General features: G+C 43.3%; 1 protein-coding gene across 2 annotated transcripts in view; it reads right to left on the reverse strand.

Moving 5' to 3' along the window:
• The window catches only part of LOC126281635 (uncharacterized), a 185466-nt gene that overhangs the window by 113873 nt on the left and 55205 nt on the right, over window positions 1-16388 (reverse strand). The window lies entirely within an intron of this gene.

Below are 16388 nucleotides of genomic sequence, written 5' to 3' on the forward strand. Positions count from 1 at the left end.
CGGGACAGACAGAGACGACAGAGCTGCTACATAACGGCGTATTACAACACACCAGTCCGAGACCCTTAAGTATCTGAGACGGAAGACTAGATAGGACAAGACAAATGATACGCTGCGGAAATAACTGCGAAAGGATAAACAGATTACGGGTTACAACGGCTGACACACGTACATGTGACTCGTAATGACGGTAATTCAATACGGACAGGCCACAATACAGACGGTCTCACAGCAAATACGAAGAAATGACAGCAGCACTCTTACAGCACACGAAACAGTGCTTATGCAAGGCAAATTATAAAATAAGCTTATACACACATGAAATACATTGTATTAACGTGTAAAATCTATACATATTACAATAATATATCTACTTATACATCTCATGTGTGTATGTATGTATGAATTTATGTGCCTCATCTCCTCCTAAACCACTGCAGCGGTTACAACCAAATTTGGCACACATATCACTTACTGTCTGAAATCATCGCTCTGGGAGTAAGAACCACCTATATATCAAACGGGTGGGGCGGGGAAGTACATTAGCCCAAGCCGCCATACGCCTACTTTACTGATCTGTTATTTGTGAATGATAGCACTTAGATACTTGCAATAGACTTTACACATAATTTCAAACCATTACGAAACTTTTTCTCGTTGATGACCACCACGAAACGATGAAAGGAGAAGAGTGTATCTCTTACATTTCCGCTGCTCATGCCGCAAAACTGTGGCTTGAAGCATGACGTTTTAACTTCTTACTACTAACTATATTGAGGACACACTTTGCACACGGTATACACAAATAGCACTGAATATACCTGCGCAATTATATTATTATACGATTAATAGTTCAGGAGATATGACGTCATAAACACTGAGATATGTGAAAAACTACCGGATCATGCGTGACGTTTTAATTTATTATTTCTTTAATACTAATTCTGTTCGCCGGCCGCGGTGGTCTCGCGGTTCTAGGCGCGCAGTCCGGAACCGTGCGACTGCTACGGTCGCACTTTCGAATCCTGCCTCGGGCATGGATGTTAGTTAGGTTTAAGTAGTTCTAAGTTCTAGGGGACTAATGACCACAGCAGTTGAGTCCCATATTGCTCAGAGCCATTTGAACCTTTTTTTAACTAATTCTGTTCACAATACATTTCACAGACAGTATCCACGTACTTCGCTGACTGTACCTGCAAAATTATATCATTGTACAGCGACGTCATACACATTAAGCAGCCTGAAAAAAAAAAAATCTGCTCGGCGCAGCTCACTAGAGGAAGGAGGAGGAGGAAATTAGCGTTTAACGTCCTGTCGACAACGAGGTCATTAGAGCACAAGCTCGGATTAGGGAAGGATGCGGAAGGAAATCGGCCCTACCCTTTCAAAGGAACCATCCCGGCATTTGCCTGAAAATTACGGAAAACCTAAATCAGGACGGCCGGACGCGGGATTGAACCGTCGTCCTCCCGAATGCGAATCCAGTGTTCTAACCACTGCGCCACCTCGCTCGGTAACTCACTAGAGGTGCAGGTGAAATATGTGTAAAAATATGTGTGAAATATGTTTAAAACATATGACATATATTTTACACATGCTTAACTGGGCAAAGCCACGGGTAAGAAGCACACGCTTAATACATGCAACGATGTCAACCAAATTTGGTACACTGTGGGGGGTAAGAATAATCAATCTTCTATTTGGTTCAGCGTGATAACGTGGTGAGAGAAAGGGAGGGGGGGGGGGGAGACAGACAGAGGGGATGGGAAAATCGATAGAGAAAGGAAAGAGGAAGAGAGAGACAGAAAAAGTGAAAGTGAGAAGACGGATAGAGAATTGGGAAGAAGGAGACAGAAACCAGGTTGGAGCGGGCGGAGACAGACAGAGGGTCAAGGAGCATATGTACAAAGTGGGGAGTTCCAGATTGACAGAGAGAAGGGGTGGAGGAGATGGACTGAGATAGGTGCAGTAGGAGATGGATAGACAGAGATGGAATGAGGAGATGGAGTAACAGAAAATTGAGACGAAATACGTACCCGGGCAACGGCGGGTACTCATAGTTATTAATATTTTCCCTGCAAAGAATTACCTTAAAAGACAAATAAGAACCTCAAATACCATATGTAGTAGTTTTGACGTGTCAGGTGTGTGATAGCATCCTTCCTTGGCAGTGTGTTTGAGAGGGAAAGATGGGGAATGGGACATTACATCCAGCACACAACTGTTACAACAATATTTGCATTGAAACTTCCTGGCAGATTAAAACTGTGTGCCCGACCGAGACTCGAACTCGGGACATTTGCCTTTCGCGGGCAAGTGCTCTACCAACTGAGCTCCCGAAGCACGACTCACGTCCGGTACTCACACCGGACGTGAGTCGTGCTTCGGGAGCTCAGTTGGAAGAGCACTTGCCCGCGAAAGGCAAAGGTCCCGAGTTCGAGTCTCGGTCGGGCACACAGTTTTAATCTGCCAGGAAGTTTCATATCAGCGCACACTCCGCTGCAGAGTGAAAATCTCATTCTGGAAACATCCCCCAGGCTGTGGCTAAGCCATGTCTCCGCAATATCCTTTCTTTCAGGAGTGCTAGTTCTGCAAGTTTCGCAGAAGAGCTTCTGTAAAGTTTGGAAGGTAGGAGACGGATACTGGCAGAACTAAAGCTGTGAGTACCGGCCGTGAGTCGTGCTTCGGGAGCTCAGTTGGTAGAGCACTTGCCCGCGAAAGGCAAAGGTCCCGAGTTCGAGTCTCGGTCGGGCACACAGTTTTAATCTGCCAGGAAGTTTCATATCAGCGCACACTCCGCTGCAGAGTGAAAATCTCATTCTGGAATATTTGCATTCATTATGTCTGCCATTTTTGCTCTTTTTACATTTAGTTTAATTCGTTATCAGTGATAGGGGATGTTCACGAGATTCTTAGATACGAAAATGATATTATCGACATGGCTAGTGTATAAAAAACCCGTCTTCACGTGAACACTCCCGTGTTACTACTGCAAAGTACGAACGCAAAAAATTTTTCCAGGAGAAGTTCTTATAAATTCACTTGTAATTGTTCACAACCAATAGTGAAGTGTTTGGAGACACGTAATTGTGCCATAAAGAGATACACGATCTCACGATACCCGTTGCCTATGTTTCCCTTTCTCAGTTTATCGTTGAAATATTGGCGTGGATAACATTCTTCTTTTTTTACGTAATTATCCACTGCGAATGAAATGAGGATATCTTCTTCACAAAGCATGAGAATTATACTGCCGAAGAAGTGCTACGCTTCACATTTTTCTACATTTTTTCTATGACGGAACAACATCGGGAAACAATATTGACGTGTTTATTCATCAAATCATATTAACTCCAGCGACGTCCAGTTCTTCCAAAAGGAAATAATTTGTTGCAACATCATTAAAGGATACTGCAACAACCGCTTTATATTTTCGCGCAGTGTCTTTCGAAAACGTAACTGACTTTGTGAGTAGTAGAGATACTAGAGTTGGTGCTACCATTTGCTATCAAATGAACCACTAGGGTCCTGATCAATAAGACGGCTATAAACAACATTCGACATCCTGAAGATGGTGATGGTTGTTGTTGTTGTTGTTGTTCTTGTGTTCAGTCTGAAGACTGGTTTGATGCACTACTCCACAGCATTCTGACCTACCCAAGCCTCAATATCTCATGACTACTGCAATCTACATAATCGCACAGCCTGCTTACTATAGTCAAACCTTAATTTTCCTCTCTACCATTTTACGTGTCACACTACTGAGCATTGCGAAATAGACAATTCCGTGATGTGTTAGGATGTGTCCTATCAACCGATCCCTTCCTTTAGTCAAGTTGTACCATAAATTTATTTTCCCGTTAATTCGACTCAATGTCTCCTCTTTAGTTTCACGATCTACCCATTTAAAATTCACTATTCTTCTGTATCATTTCAAAATTTTTTATTCTCGTCGTGTCTGTACCGTTTATTGTAAAAGACTCACTTCTATAGGGCCTAAACTGATCTTCACCGAGGGCTGCTTATATCACCTGTTCCATTCCGCTGTAAGTTATTCGCGTTAGTATTTAGCAAATGGTTCAAATGGGTCTGAGCACTATGGGACTTAATTACTGAGGTCATCAGTCCCCTAGAACTTAGAACTACTTAAGCCTAACTAACCAAAGGACATCACACACATCCATGCCCGAGGCAGGATTCGAACCTGCGGCCGTAGCGGTCGCGCGGTTCCGGATTGTAGCACCTAGAACCGCTCGGCCACTACGGCCGGCTTAGTATTTAGCAGCAACGCCTTATTAAGCACGTGGTTCGGTAGTATTCACTTCTGTAAGCACATACTTCCTTTGGAATCGGAATTACAACATTCTGCTTTCAATCTGATGATATTCCACCTTTCACAGACATCTTACATATCAGTAATTCTAGGAGAATATCTACTCCACGGAGTCGTGTTTCGATTTGAGTCTTTGGCTGCTCTTTTAAATTCCTTTTGCACAATCATGTCTCCCATTTCATCTTCATCTATTTCCTCTCCCTTTTATGTAATATTGCCCTCAGTTCTCTTTTTTCCGAAGATCGCTCTAAATTTCCAATTAGCAGCATCTCTATTTTCCACAGTCATGCATAATGTAACAGCCTCTAGCAGTTCCTCCTTTTATCATTTTTCACAGTTTATCAGTCACATATTTTAGCGCCTGTATTCTCATGTACCTAACTTATTTCTCATACTTTTATATTTTCCCCGTTGGTCAATTAAATTCAGTACCTTATAATATACCCTGCTCCTTCTATTTTGAAGTGTTTGTGGCTGTTGCACAAGATCGAAGAGTTTTTTCGTAAGTTTAGTAACACAAAAGATACACATAACAGAGACTTTAGTAATCAATAATACATTCTCGTTCGCTACTTACCACAGTCTTCCAACTTTGAGGTATTATTTCGATTCAAGTTGTAGCGTTGCTCAGCCGGCCGCTGTGACCGCACGGTTCTAGGTGCTTCAGTCCGGAACCGCGCTGCTGCTACGATCGCAGATTCGAATCCTGTCTCGGGCATGGACGTGCGAGATGTCCTTCGTCTTGTTTGGTTTACGTAGTTATAAGTCTTGGGAACTGATGACCTTAGATGCCATTTCCATAGTGCTTAGAGCCATTTGAACCATTTGTAGCGTTTCTCAACAAAAAAAAATAAAAATTAAAGTATTTTATATTATTATCGGCCAGATAGATATGAATAAGGAAGTTGCTTGAAGGCTGTTCGATAGAGAGCGGAAAAGATGATAATCTCAGGGCGCAAGATCAAGTGAATACGGTGTGTGCGGAATTACTTCCCTATCCAAATCTCGTACAGAATTTTTTGTCAGTGTAGCAGAATGCGGGTGGGCGTATCAGCAGCTTCACTTCGCGCAGTCTCCCTGGTGGTTGTTCTCCGAGTGAGTTTGCAAGATGTCTCAGATGTTGACCATAAATATCAGCAGTGGTGATTATAAATCGGGAAAGCAATTCGTAGTACACCACACCTCGCTGTTCCACTAGATCCGTAACATTATCTTTTGTGTATGCACGTAGGTCTTTGTACTGGGAGTTGCTGCTTTGTTTGGGATCAACCATTCCTTTCTTATCCTTTTGTTAGCATAAACGGACCATTTCTCGTTACCAATAACGATACAGGATAGGAATGGTCGGTGTTTTCGAAGAGCTAATTGATGACGAGAAAGTAGAGATGAGCACATGGTCACGTGCAGAGTTTTGTGGTTTAGGCTTAGAGAATGCTGTAACGCTACGCCCGACTTTTGAACTTTCCCTGCTGCATACAAATGTCTCAAGATGGTGGAATGCTCACAGTTCATCAATTTGCCAGCTTTCGAGACACTGATGTGACGTAAATCATTGTGGATTAATGCCTTTAAACGATCTTAATCAAACCCCGAAGGTCTTCCTGAACGATCCTCCTTAAATGGAGAATACTGTCTTCCTGCCGTGCTCTGCTCAGTGGGATTATCCCCATACGCGGAGCAAATGTTTCTGGCTGCTCTCGCTGTCACCTCTCCTGTGAACTCACCCAGAAGAATATGTCAGAAATGTTCTCGATAAATAAACGCATACAACTGGAGTACCAACACTCAAAATAAAAGCGCTACGAACTTATGCACCAACCTAGTATTTGAAGTAACGTACAAATCCGCAAATGGCGCGGAAGCTATTTCTTTTCACTTGCGAGCGGCTGCCATCCAAAGGCGCTATACCAAATTTCAGTTAAAAATTCCGTGCTGCAAATTGCACGGACTCGCTAGTACTTCACGTATAAAATAGCAAAATGTACAAGGGTCTGAGGGCCCACTTTTACTTTGCTTCCTTTCGTAGCAGGTCTTGACCTCACTTCTTGATTAACTACATTGTGATTCTTCAGTTATGACATTTGAAGGGAAAACGAAAAGTCTTATCTCATGTGTGTGATCTTATTCGGTAATATTAAGTGGACCCCGATCATGATTGTAAAGACTAAGATGCAGTTTCACCTTCTGTGATAGATGGAATCAAGTAAATAGGCTTCAGCTATTCAAATATCATTCAACTACTTTGTATTTTTATGTAAAGTGTGAACTGTTTAGTACTTGTACCTGCTGCATGTCACTGATGACGATATTCAATTATCTGATTACTTTTCATGACAGAACTTAGTACTGCATTCCTTCACGCCGTCAGATAGCCGAAGTTAACTAACAGTATTACGTGACTTAATACACTCCTGGAAATTGAAATAAGAACACCGTGAATTCATTGTCCCAGGAAGGGGAAACTTTATTGACACATTCCTGGGGTCAGATACATCACATGATCACACTGTCAGAACCACAGGCACATAGACACAGGCTACAGACCATGCACAATGTCGGCAATAGTACAGTGTATATCCACCTTTCGCAGCAATGCAGGCTGCTATTCTCCCATGGACACGATCGTATAGATGCTGGATGTAGTCCTGTGGAACGGCTTGCCATGCCATTTCCACCTGGCGCCTCAGTTGGACCAGCGTTCGAGCTGGACGTGCAGACCGCGTGAGACGATGCTTCATCCAGTCCCAAACATGCTCAATGGGGGACAGATCCGGAGATCTTGCTGGCCAGGGTAGTTGACTTACACCTTCTAGAGCACGTTGGGTGGCACGGGGTACATGCGGACGTGCATTGTGCTGTTGGAACAGGAAGTTCCCTTGCCGGTGTAGGAATGGTGGAACGATGGGTTCGATGACGGTTCGGATGTACCTTGCACTATTCAGTGTCCCCTCGACGATCACCAGAGGTGTACGGCCAGTGTAGGAGATCGCACCCCACACCATGATGCCGGGTGTTGGCCCTGTGTGCCTCGGTCGTATGCAGTCCTGATTGTGGCGCTCACCTGCACGGCGCCAAACACGCATACGACCATCATTGGCACCAAAGCAGAAGCGACTCTCACCGCTGAAGACGACACGTCTCCATTCGTCCCTCCATTCACGCCTGTCGCGACACCACTGGAGGCGGGCTGCACGATGTTGGGGCGTGAGCGGAAGACGGCCTAACGGTGTGCGGGACCGTAGCCCAGCTTCATGGAGACGGTTGCGAATGGTCCTCGCCGATACCCCAGGAGCAACAGTGTCCCTAATTTGCTGGGAAGTGGCGGTGCGGTCCCCTACGGCACTGCGTAGGATCCTACGGTCTTGGCGTGCATCCGTGCGTCGCTGCGGTCCGTTCCCAGGTCGACGGGCACGTGCACTTTCCGCCGACCACTGGCGACAACATCGATGTACTGTGGAGACTTCACGCCCCACGTGTTGAGCAATTCGGCGGTATGTCCACCTGGCCTCCCGCATGCCCACTATACGCCCTCGCTCAAAGTCCGTCAACTGCACATACAGTTCACGTTCACGCTGTCGCGGCATGCTACCAGTGTTAAAGACTGCGATGGAGCTCCGTATGCCACGGCAAACTGGCTGACACTGACGGCGGCGGTGCACAAATGCTGCGCAGCTAGCGCCATTCGACGGCCAACACCGCGGTTCCTGGCGTGTCCGCTGTGCCGTGCGTGTGATCATTGCTTGTACAGCCCTCTCGCAGTGTCCGGAGCAAGTATGATGGGTCTGACACATCGGTGTCAATGTGTTCTTTTTTCCATTTCCAGGAGTGTATTATTAGCACCACTATAGTGGTGTTCAAATGGAAAGGTAGAAAGCATTGTTACAACAAAACCAGTACAAGTTTGTATACGCCGCTTTGAGGTAACGTAGTGAGACATCTCGTGCTGTGGAAGCATGCGTCGTCACCTTACAAAAATTTAAATCTGTGCCCTCAGAAGGCAAGATGAAACCCTCTTTTTCCGACGTCCGTGGCCCGATACTCACTGACTTCTTCGAGCAAAGGAAGATCGTTAACCGTGTCGCGCACTTTGAGACACTCCGTAGTCCGCGCAAATCCATCAAGGACAAACGGCGTCGGCTGCTCACGGAGGGAGTGATTCTGTTCCAAGATAAGGTGTGTCCACGTGTTCTGGTGTCATGTAAAATGTAACGACCAAGTTCAAGCAGCACCAGCTTTTGCATCCTCCCTATATAGAATGAAATTTTAACTGCACAGCTGAGTGTGAGCTGATATGAAACTTCCTGGAAGGTTAAAACTGTGTGGTTCACAGGAGAGCTTCTGTGAAGTTTGGAAGGTAGAGGACGAGGTACTGGCGGAATTAAGGCTGTGAGGACGGGGCGTCAGTCGCGCTTCGGTAGCTCAGTTGGTAGAGCACTTGTCCGCGGAAGGCAAAGGTCCCGAGTTCGAGTCTCGGTCTGGCACACATTTTTAATCTGCCAGTAAGTTTCATATCTACCCTACATCACGGACATGTCCTGCGACTTCCACGTGATTGGTCCGAAAAAAAAATCTCAAATGGAAGCGCTTCAAGCCCAACAACGAACCAAAGGACACAGGGGAGAACTGGCTCCTTTCATAGCCACAGGACTTCTGTGAACAGGAAATCACTCGGCTCGTGACACAGTGGAACAGTGGTCTGGTGATCACTTTGAGATAAAGAGTTCAGCTATACCCACAGATTGATTCGTACCTTTTCATTTCAACACCTCTCACAAGTATTTTTACACAGCCTTATCTTTTGGCCAATATGATCCCCTGCAGCCTTCGTATTTCAGCTCTCAAAGCTACCGTTTCATTTTCGAAAATGTTCCTTTCGTTTGTTTCAGTCAATCGTTGGCTATGACAGGCACCTCTCAATAACCTCTCGGTTGTTTTTTTTATCAGTTCACCCAGCTCCCTTGTCCTTAATCTACTGCCTTTCTGCAATTTATCTAGTTTTTTAATCTGCAGTCCACATCTGGCTCTGCGAACGTTCTGCAGCTTAAAATTTCATTTAGAAATCTCTGCCATACCGCTATGTAACCCATACGAAACCTTCCACTGTCTCCTTATCTCTTCCAAGTACAACTCTTCTTGTATGAGTCTTAAATCAAAAGTTAGAAATTATTAAATTATCTTCTGTGCAAAAGTCTACCAGATGATTTCGACTGTCTAAACACTAGTACCATGTGACATAATATTTTCAAGCTTCTCGTTGAGTAATGGGTTACGACAAGGAAACCAGCTTTTGAAGCTAGGTTAATACGACAGACCATATAAACACTCTACTCTCAACTGCAAGATAGCGCCGTAAGTACTACACTACCTCGCTCCGTAACTGGCACATGATGCACTTTCCTTGATAATAAAGACTTTGGCGCTGCATGCACTAAATGCGAACTGTAGGGTAGTGTTTCAAAGTTTTATGAAGCACACGTTGCTTTGGAGATCACACACCGCAGATGAATGTCGTACACAATAGCGAATATTCGTGTGGTTGCGCAATTTCCACTGGGTCTTCAACAGCAGGTTGCATTCTTGAAGCCTCGAAATTAAGTCTTTAAGCTGGCGATAAAAATAAACGTCACATGGCTAACACACGGATGTGCGGTTTGGTGGTATTATTTCTACTTTGCAAGTCGGTTGACCCTCGTCATCTATAAACACGCCGACATACATGATAGTATTAACTTGTCCACTCCAGAAATCCAAAAACAGACGAAACCTGTTATCACCAACATACTGGTTTACAATGTTCTCGAGATATGTTTTGTAAATCGTATTTGTGAATTTCCCGTAGTTGGAGCAAGTAACGCAAATATTTTTAAAAGAGTCTGTTGTACGATTGACCTCTTTTATACGCCAAGGACCAAAATAACCATTTGTTTCTCTTAAACACAACAAAACTTTAGGCAACAACTTCCCCTCGCTGTGACGGAATATTGCCCCGCGTATGAATGTGTTATTTTATGCATACTACCAAGAACTATGATGGTACGTTTGTCTGTACCACCTTGTGCAATAACGTGAATGGAATTTCCGTTATATATGAATTTGGAATCAACTAATGAACGATGGAAAACGGAAAAAAATCGTGAGAATTTTCGTCTTCGCAGCAATCCACCTCGGATTTGTTTCCATACAACAAGCCTTGAAATTTTATTATTTTAGTAATTGAAGTAGTTGAGAAATTCACTTGTATACTTTCTTAATTGTTCTTTATTGACTTATTTACTTTATTAACCTTCATATTACTACCAGTTTCAATGCGGAGTACCTACAAATGAAAGAAAAAGTTTTTGAATACGTCAGGGAAACTAATGCAGATTCTTTGCTCCCCAGCCAGATATCTTGACTGCTACACCAGCGCCGTTTTCTTTGAACAGCATGTAAGTTATGAATACATAAGCGAACGTTGTAATAGCTTTTTTTCGGTTTACAGGAAAATATACGTTTGTAGACACCATATATGAAGCTGAAAAATTCTCAGTTTTCAATTATACACCTGTTCGGTCAATCTTGAGTCGATTACGCATCATGAAGTTTAGGACTGGTTTTCTTGAGAACAGATGGGTGTTGAGCCAAAATATTTTGGAGTCTTTCGTTTTAGGCTGCACAGAAGTGACCTATCAAACATAAGTCGAATCGGCTGGGTGTGTCTGAGGGTTTCTCCTTGTGAGTCAGCATCTACTGATGTTTGATTTGGGAGTCACTTTGAGGTCACAGTTAAGAGCAATGATAACATGAGGATGATGCCTTCCGGTGCGCACATGTGACTTCAATTCACTCGTAGTGCTTCTCTCGCATCGTTGAGTGAAATGGCTGTACAGGTCTCCTGCGTGTTATTTTCGCTTTCTATATCAATACAGAGATAACTATATGTAGGAGGGCGGAACTACTGCAAAACTCTAACATCGGTAACTCTAACTATTTCTGTGATCAAGTCATGAAATCCAAATGTATGATTAAAGCAGCTCAAATTCCCATCTTGCCATCTGTAATTATGTTTGGTGGCTTTCCTGAATCACCTCCTTCCAATAGCAGCATGATTTTTCGATTAGGCCAGTTGATTTTGCTTGGATGCCGTTTCGAGATAAGATACATTTACATACACGCTCCGCAAGCCACCATATGGTGCATCGTAGAGGGGACATTGCACTGCTGCTGGTCATTTCCTTTTCTGTTCCACTCCCAATTGGAACGAGGAGAAGATGATTGTCTACACTGATGAGCCAAAACATTATGACCACCTGCTGAACAGCTTGTTTACCCATCTTTGGAACGAAATACATCAATGATTCTGCGTATCAGGGATGTGCTTTTGATCTGTTTGCAAATACTTTCGAGAACTTCACTTTGATCGTGATGAAGCGCTGCGAGACGAAGTGAGATTGTGGCCGCGTCAACAGCGTCACACATTCTACAGTGACGGTATGAAAAAACTGGTCTCTCCTTGGAAGAAATGTGCTCGTCGCCAGGGTCACTATGCCGAGAAATAAGGAAGTAGACCTGAAGAACAGAGATGTAGAATGTTAAAAAACGTTCTTTTTATTTAAAAAGTCTTTACAGTTTACATAAAAAGTTCGTAGTCATTACTTCTCAGCACCCTTTAGTATTTTAATGAGATACATGCACAGGAAATGCAAAGGAAAATTTGGAATTGCACATATTTTCCAGCAAGAGCTTTCAAAGCGTACACGAGAATTTCGTAAGTAAAATTAGATTCTTTTATAATGTAAATAATGTAACAATTGATGATTTACACTTGCTGGAATGATGTTCATCATAAAAATACGGAACTTACTGTTTGCGCCGCGCGGGATTAGCCGAGCGGCCTCAGACGCTGCAGTCATGGACTGTGCGGCTGGTCCCGGCGGAGGTACGAGTCCTCCCTCGGGCATTGGTGTGTGTGTTTGACCTCAGGATAATTTAGGTTAAAGTAGTGTGTAAGCTTAGGGACTGATGACTTTAGCAGTTAAGCCCCATAAGATTTCACACACATTTGAACTTACTGTTCGCGTGCAGTTGACAAGGGCCGCACGAAGGTCACAATGAAAGCAAAAGAAATCCTGTAGAATTTAATTACAATTCCTTCTTGGCAAGTTATTTTCAGGGTCCTCGTGGACGCTGTAAGTATTATGCTTTCCTGGCAATTATTTGCAATCTCATATTTTCTATTGCTTTTCCTTTTCATGCATTCTACGAATATATTAATAAATACAATATATTGAGCATTTTTTCGGTTTATTTGTACTGTAAGTAACTTAATACTGGAAAGAAAAAGAAAAGGTTCCCTCGTAAGGACTTGTCCTCCGGACCCTTGTATTGCCCTTCTGTTTATTTAGCAGAGTAATAATTACGTGCAGTATCACTCTGCTACATAAATGTTTTACAGATAATTTTATTACATTTATTACTGGCCTTCTATAAGAGATTGTCATTTTGCTTTAAAGTAAACTTATTTTACTTAACACTAGAGAGACGCAATGCTTGCGCGCATGTATATAGCGATCAATGCATTCCAATTTTTCCTTATCGCTTAAGCTTCCGCAGTGCTAAGCAGAAATTACTCTTTTTAGTGACGTTGTTTTATTTTATATTTGCTCTTCTTTCCCCATGTATTTGTAACAGTGGTCCTTTGTATATAGAACTCTAGGTACCTCAAGCTGAATTTACGTACAGTATAACTCTGTCAGCAAATGTATTAGAGATTTTATAAGTAACGTATACCTGTTAATTTATTTCGTTATTAGTAGTCTTGTAGAATAAATTTTCTTTCTGATTTTAATGTAAAATGCTGTTACTTGACATAAGCAAGGCGTAATTCTTATACGCATGAATATAGTGCCCACTGCATGCTAATTTTTCCTTATCGCTTGAATCTGTACCTTCGAACAGTTGGCCTTTGTCTCTGCCATGGTGAGAACTTACGTTATGCAAATAATTTATTCTTTGGACTCCTTTATAATTTTATACAAACAAGAGCCTTTACCAGTGAGTATCTATTCTTACGTACGCTGAGTGTAACGTGAGTCCTGTCTGAAGCGACGGCCTGTGATGTTTCTGGTTTTTATATAAGTTTTATACATGATAAGAGCCTCTCGTCTTCAGCTAAAGCCATTTACCACCACGTGATGTAGCAAGTGAGTCCGTTTAGCTCATAAGTATTTTTTATATTATTAATATTTGTTACGTACTTAAAAATAGTTTGTAACCGTTTATATACATTTTTAGGGCCCACTCCTTCGGAAGAAGATATTTTTAGAAATATCTAAATCTAGATAAAGGGCTAAATGAAACTTTGATTTGTAAATGGCGGGCTGATTTTTTCGACCCCTTCAAATTTATACAGTCGCTGAACCGCAGCCATGTTTAAGATTTTGAGTTAAAATACTACTTCACTCACAACACAGTGTACACAGTTCATGGACAGGTGGCGCATCCCACTCCACTCTGTTAGGTAACTGACGGCTGCAGCGACAGGTACGGCATAAGGCCACCGCTCACAGTCTAAGCTAATAGCAGAACTCCAAAACCGCTGTGTCTGTCTGTCTGTCTGAACACGCTAATCTCGAAAACTACTACATAAATTTTCGTGGGGTTTTCACAGGTAGCTTTGAGCATAGCTTGGAGCAACACATAGGCATTGTTTCATAAAAATCGGAACACATATGCTGATTTAAAGTTTTAGGAGTCTGCTCAGCTTAGTAGTTCGGATGTTTACCTCAGTGACAGAATAGTACACCAAATATTTTTTTAATCTCAGTGATAAAAGTATTTTCGGAAGTTTATGTCAGTGACTGAATTAAGAATCGCAGTCTTATCTTGTCGAATAAAAACTAACATTGAAATACTTGGATAAGATAAAACGGATTTGATGTTTTAGCTATTTCTATTAAAAATTTTACATCTTTGTTTCTTTCGATAGGTTTCATTTGTATTTAGGGAAAACTTATTTACTGACAACGTGATCTTAAAAAGGCAAAGGCAACGGTCCTGAGTTCGAGTCTCGGTCCGGCACACAGTTTTAATCTGCCAGGAAGTTTCATATCAACACACACTCCACTGCAGAGTGAAAATCTCATTCTGCAAACAACCCCAGGCTGTGGCTAAGCCATGTATCGGCAATATCCTTTCTTTCAGGAGTGCTAGTTCTGCAGGGTTCGCAGGAGAGCTTCTGTAAAGTTTGGAAGGTAGGAGACGAGATACTGGCAGAAGTAAAGCTGTGAGGACGGGGCTTGAGTCGTGCTTGGGTAGCTCAGTTGGTAGAGCACTTGCCCGCGAAAGGCAAAGTTCCCGAGTTCGAGTCTCGGTCCGGCACACAGTTTAATCTGCCAGGAAGTCTCACATCAACGCACACTCCGGTACAGAGTGAAAATCTCATTCTGGAAACGTGAACTTATATGCACTCCATTTTTAACGGTTGAGACGCGGAACACTAAAACGCGACGTTATGTGAAGGACCTTCTAGCTTCCGTTGCGAAGCACGGACGTATAACTAATCAGATACGAGAGGCTTTCAACAAGAAATGCAACACATTTCTTTCTCGCCCAATCTCGCTTAAAAATGCGGAATGTGATGTGGGACATCGTTGAATATGAATTTCGCATTGGTGGCGCCGCTATATGTAATCTTCAAAATGGCGTCTGGTTCGGAGGTGCGTTCCAAGCAGAAAGCCGTCACTGAGTTTCTTTTGGTGGAAAGCCAGAGGATTTCAAATATTCATAGGTACTTGAAGATTGTCTACGGAGTCATGGCGACGGCCTTCTGGGACTCTGCACTGGTGATTCTGTTTGATGACCTCCCTCATGTCGCAACGACCAATTCTGATGTGTATTGTGCTACCCTCAGGAAGCTGAAGAAACGGCTTCAGAGTGTTCGACGCCACAAACATGCAAAAACGCAAGGCCTCACAAAAGTCTGTGCACCTGAGAGGAGCTAACAGAACTTGATTGGAGGGTTCTTCCTTATCCATCCTGCAGCCCGGATCTCACACCTTCCGACTTCCATGTGTTTGGCCCAATGAAATTGGAAATTTGTGGTACGTTCTGTGGGACCACACTACTTAATCTAACTTAAACTACCTTACGCGAAGGACAACACACACACCCATGCCCGAGGGAGGACTCGAACCTCAGACCTTGTGAGCTGCGTGAACCGTGGCAAAGCGCATTAGATCGCACGGTTTGCCCAATGAACGATGCCCTCGGCGGGAAGCAGTTGGTGGATGCTGAGAGGTTATTGATGCTCCAAGACGTTGGCTCCGACATCGACCAGTAGAGCGGTACCATGCGGCCATACAGGCCCTCCCAGGAAGTCACATAGAACGGAGATGATGTTGAAAAATAGGGTTTTGTTGCAAGAAGAGTGGGGAATAATATGGTGTACTGGAAACCTGAAAAAAGCCAACCTGCTACCAGAAAAAAATGTGTTGCGTCACTTATAACACGCCCCTCCTAATAAATTTGTCAAATCCTCAGTACAGTGCACCTCATAAAATGGTTCAAATGGCTCAGAGCACTACGGGACTTAACATCTGAGGTCATCAGTCCTCTAGACTTATAACTACTTAAACCTAACTAACCTAAGGACACCACACACATTCATGCCTGAGGCAGGATTAGAACCTGCGGCCTTAGCAGCAGCGCGGTTCCGGACTGAAACTCCTAGAACCGCTCGGCCACAACTGCCGGCAGACCTCATACTAGGCGAGATTGCCACTAAGTAAACGAAGGAAAAGAAGAAGAAGCTATTCAGAAATATACATGTTGAAGGAAGTTATTACGTTTCTTTAGTGGGAATTTTTTGAGTAAAGCACACCATGACGCACAAAGACTTTCGTACAATGTCTACCACAGCAGTTGGTCAACCAGCTCGGTGTAACCCTCAATTTGAATTAACCAATGTCTGCAACTGCTTTTTGAATCTTCTCTCTCTCTCTCTCTCTCTCTCTCTCTCTCTCTCTCTCTCTCTCTCTCTCTGTCGTTGACCCATGGCCAGCAGATAAGGGACTCA

Source organism: Schistocerca gregaria, chromosome 7 (assembly GCF_023897955.1).
Source record: "Schistocerca gregaria isolate iqSchGreg1 chromosome 7, iqSchGreg1.2, whole genome shotgun sequence".
In the NCBI taxonomy this organism is placed as follows: Eukaryota; Metazoa; Arthropoda; class Insecta; order Orthoptera; family Acrididae; genus Schistocerca; species Schistocerca gregaria.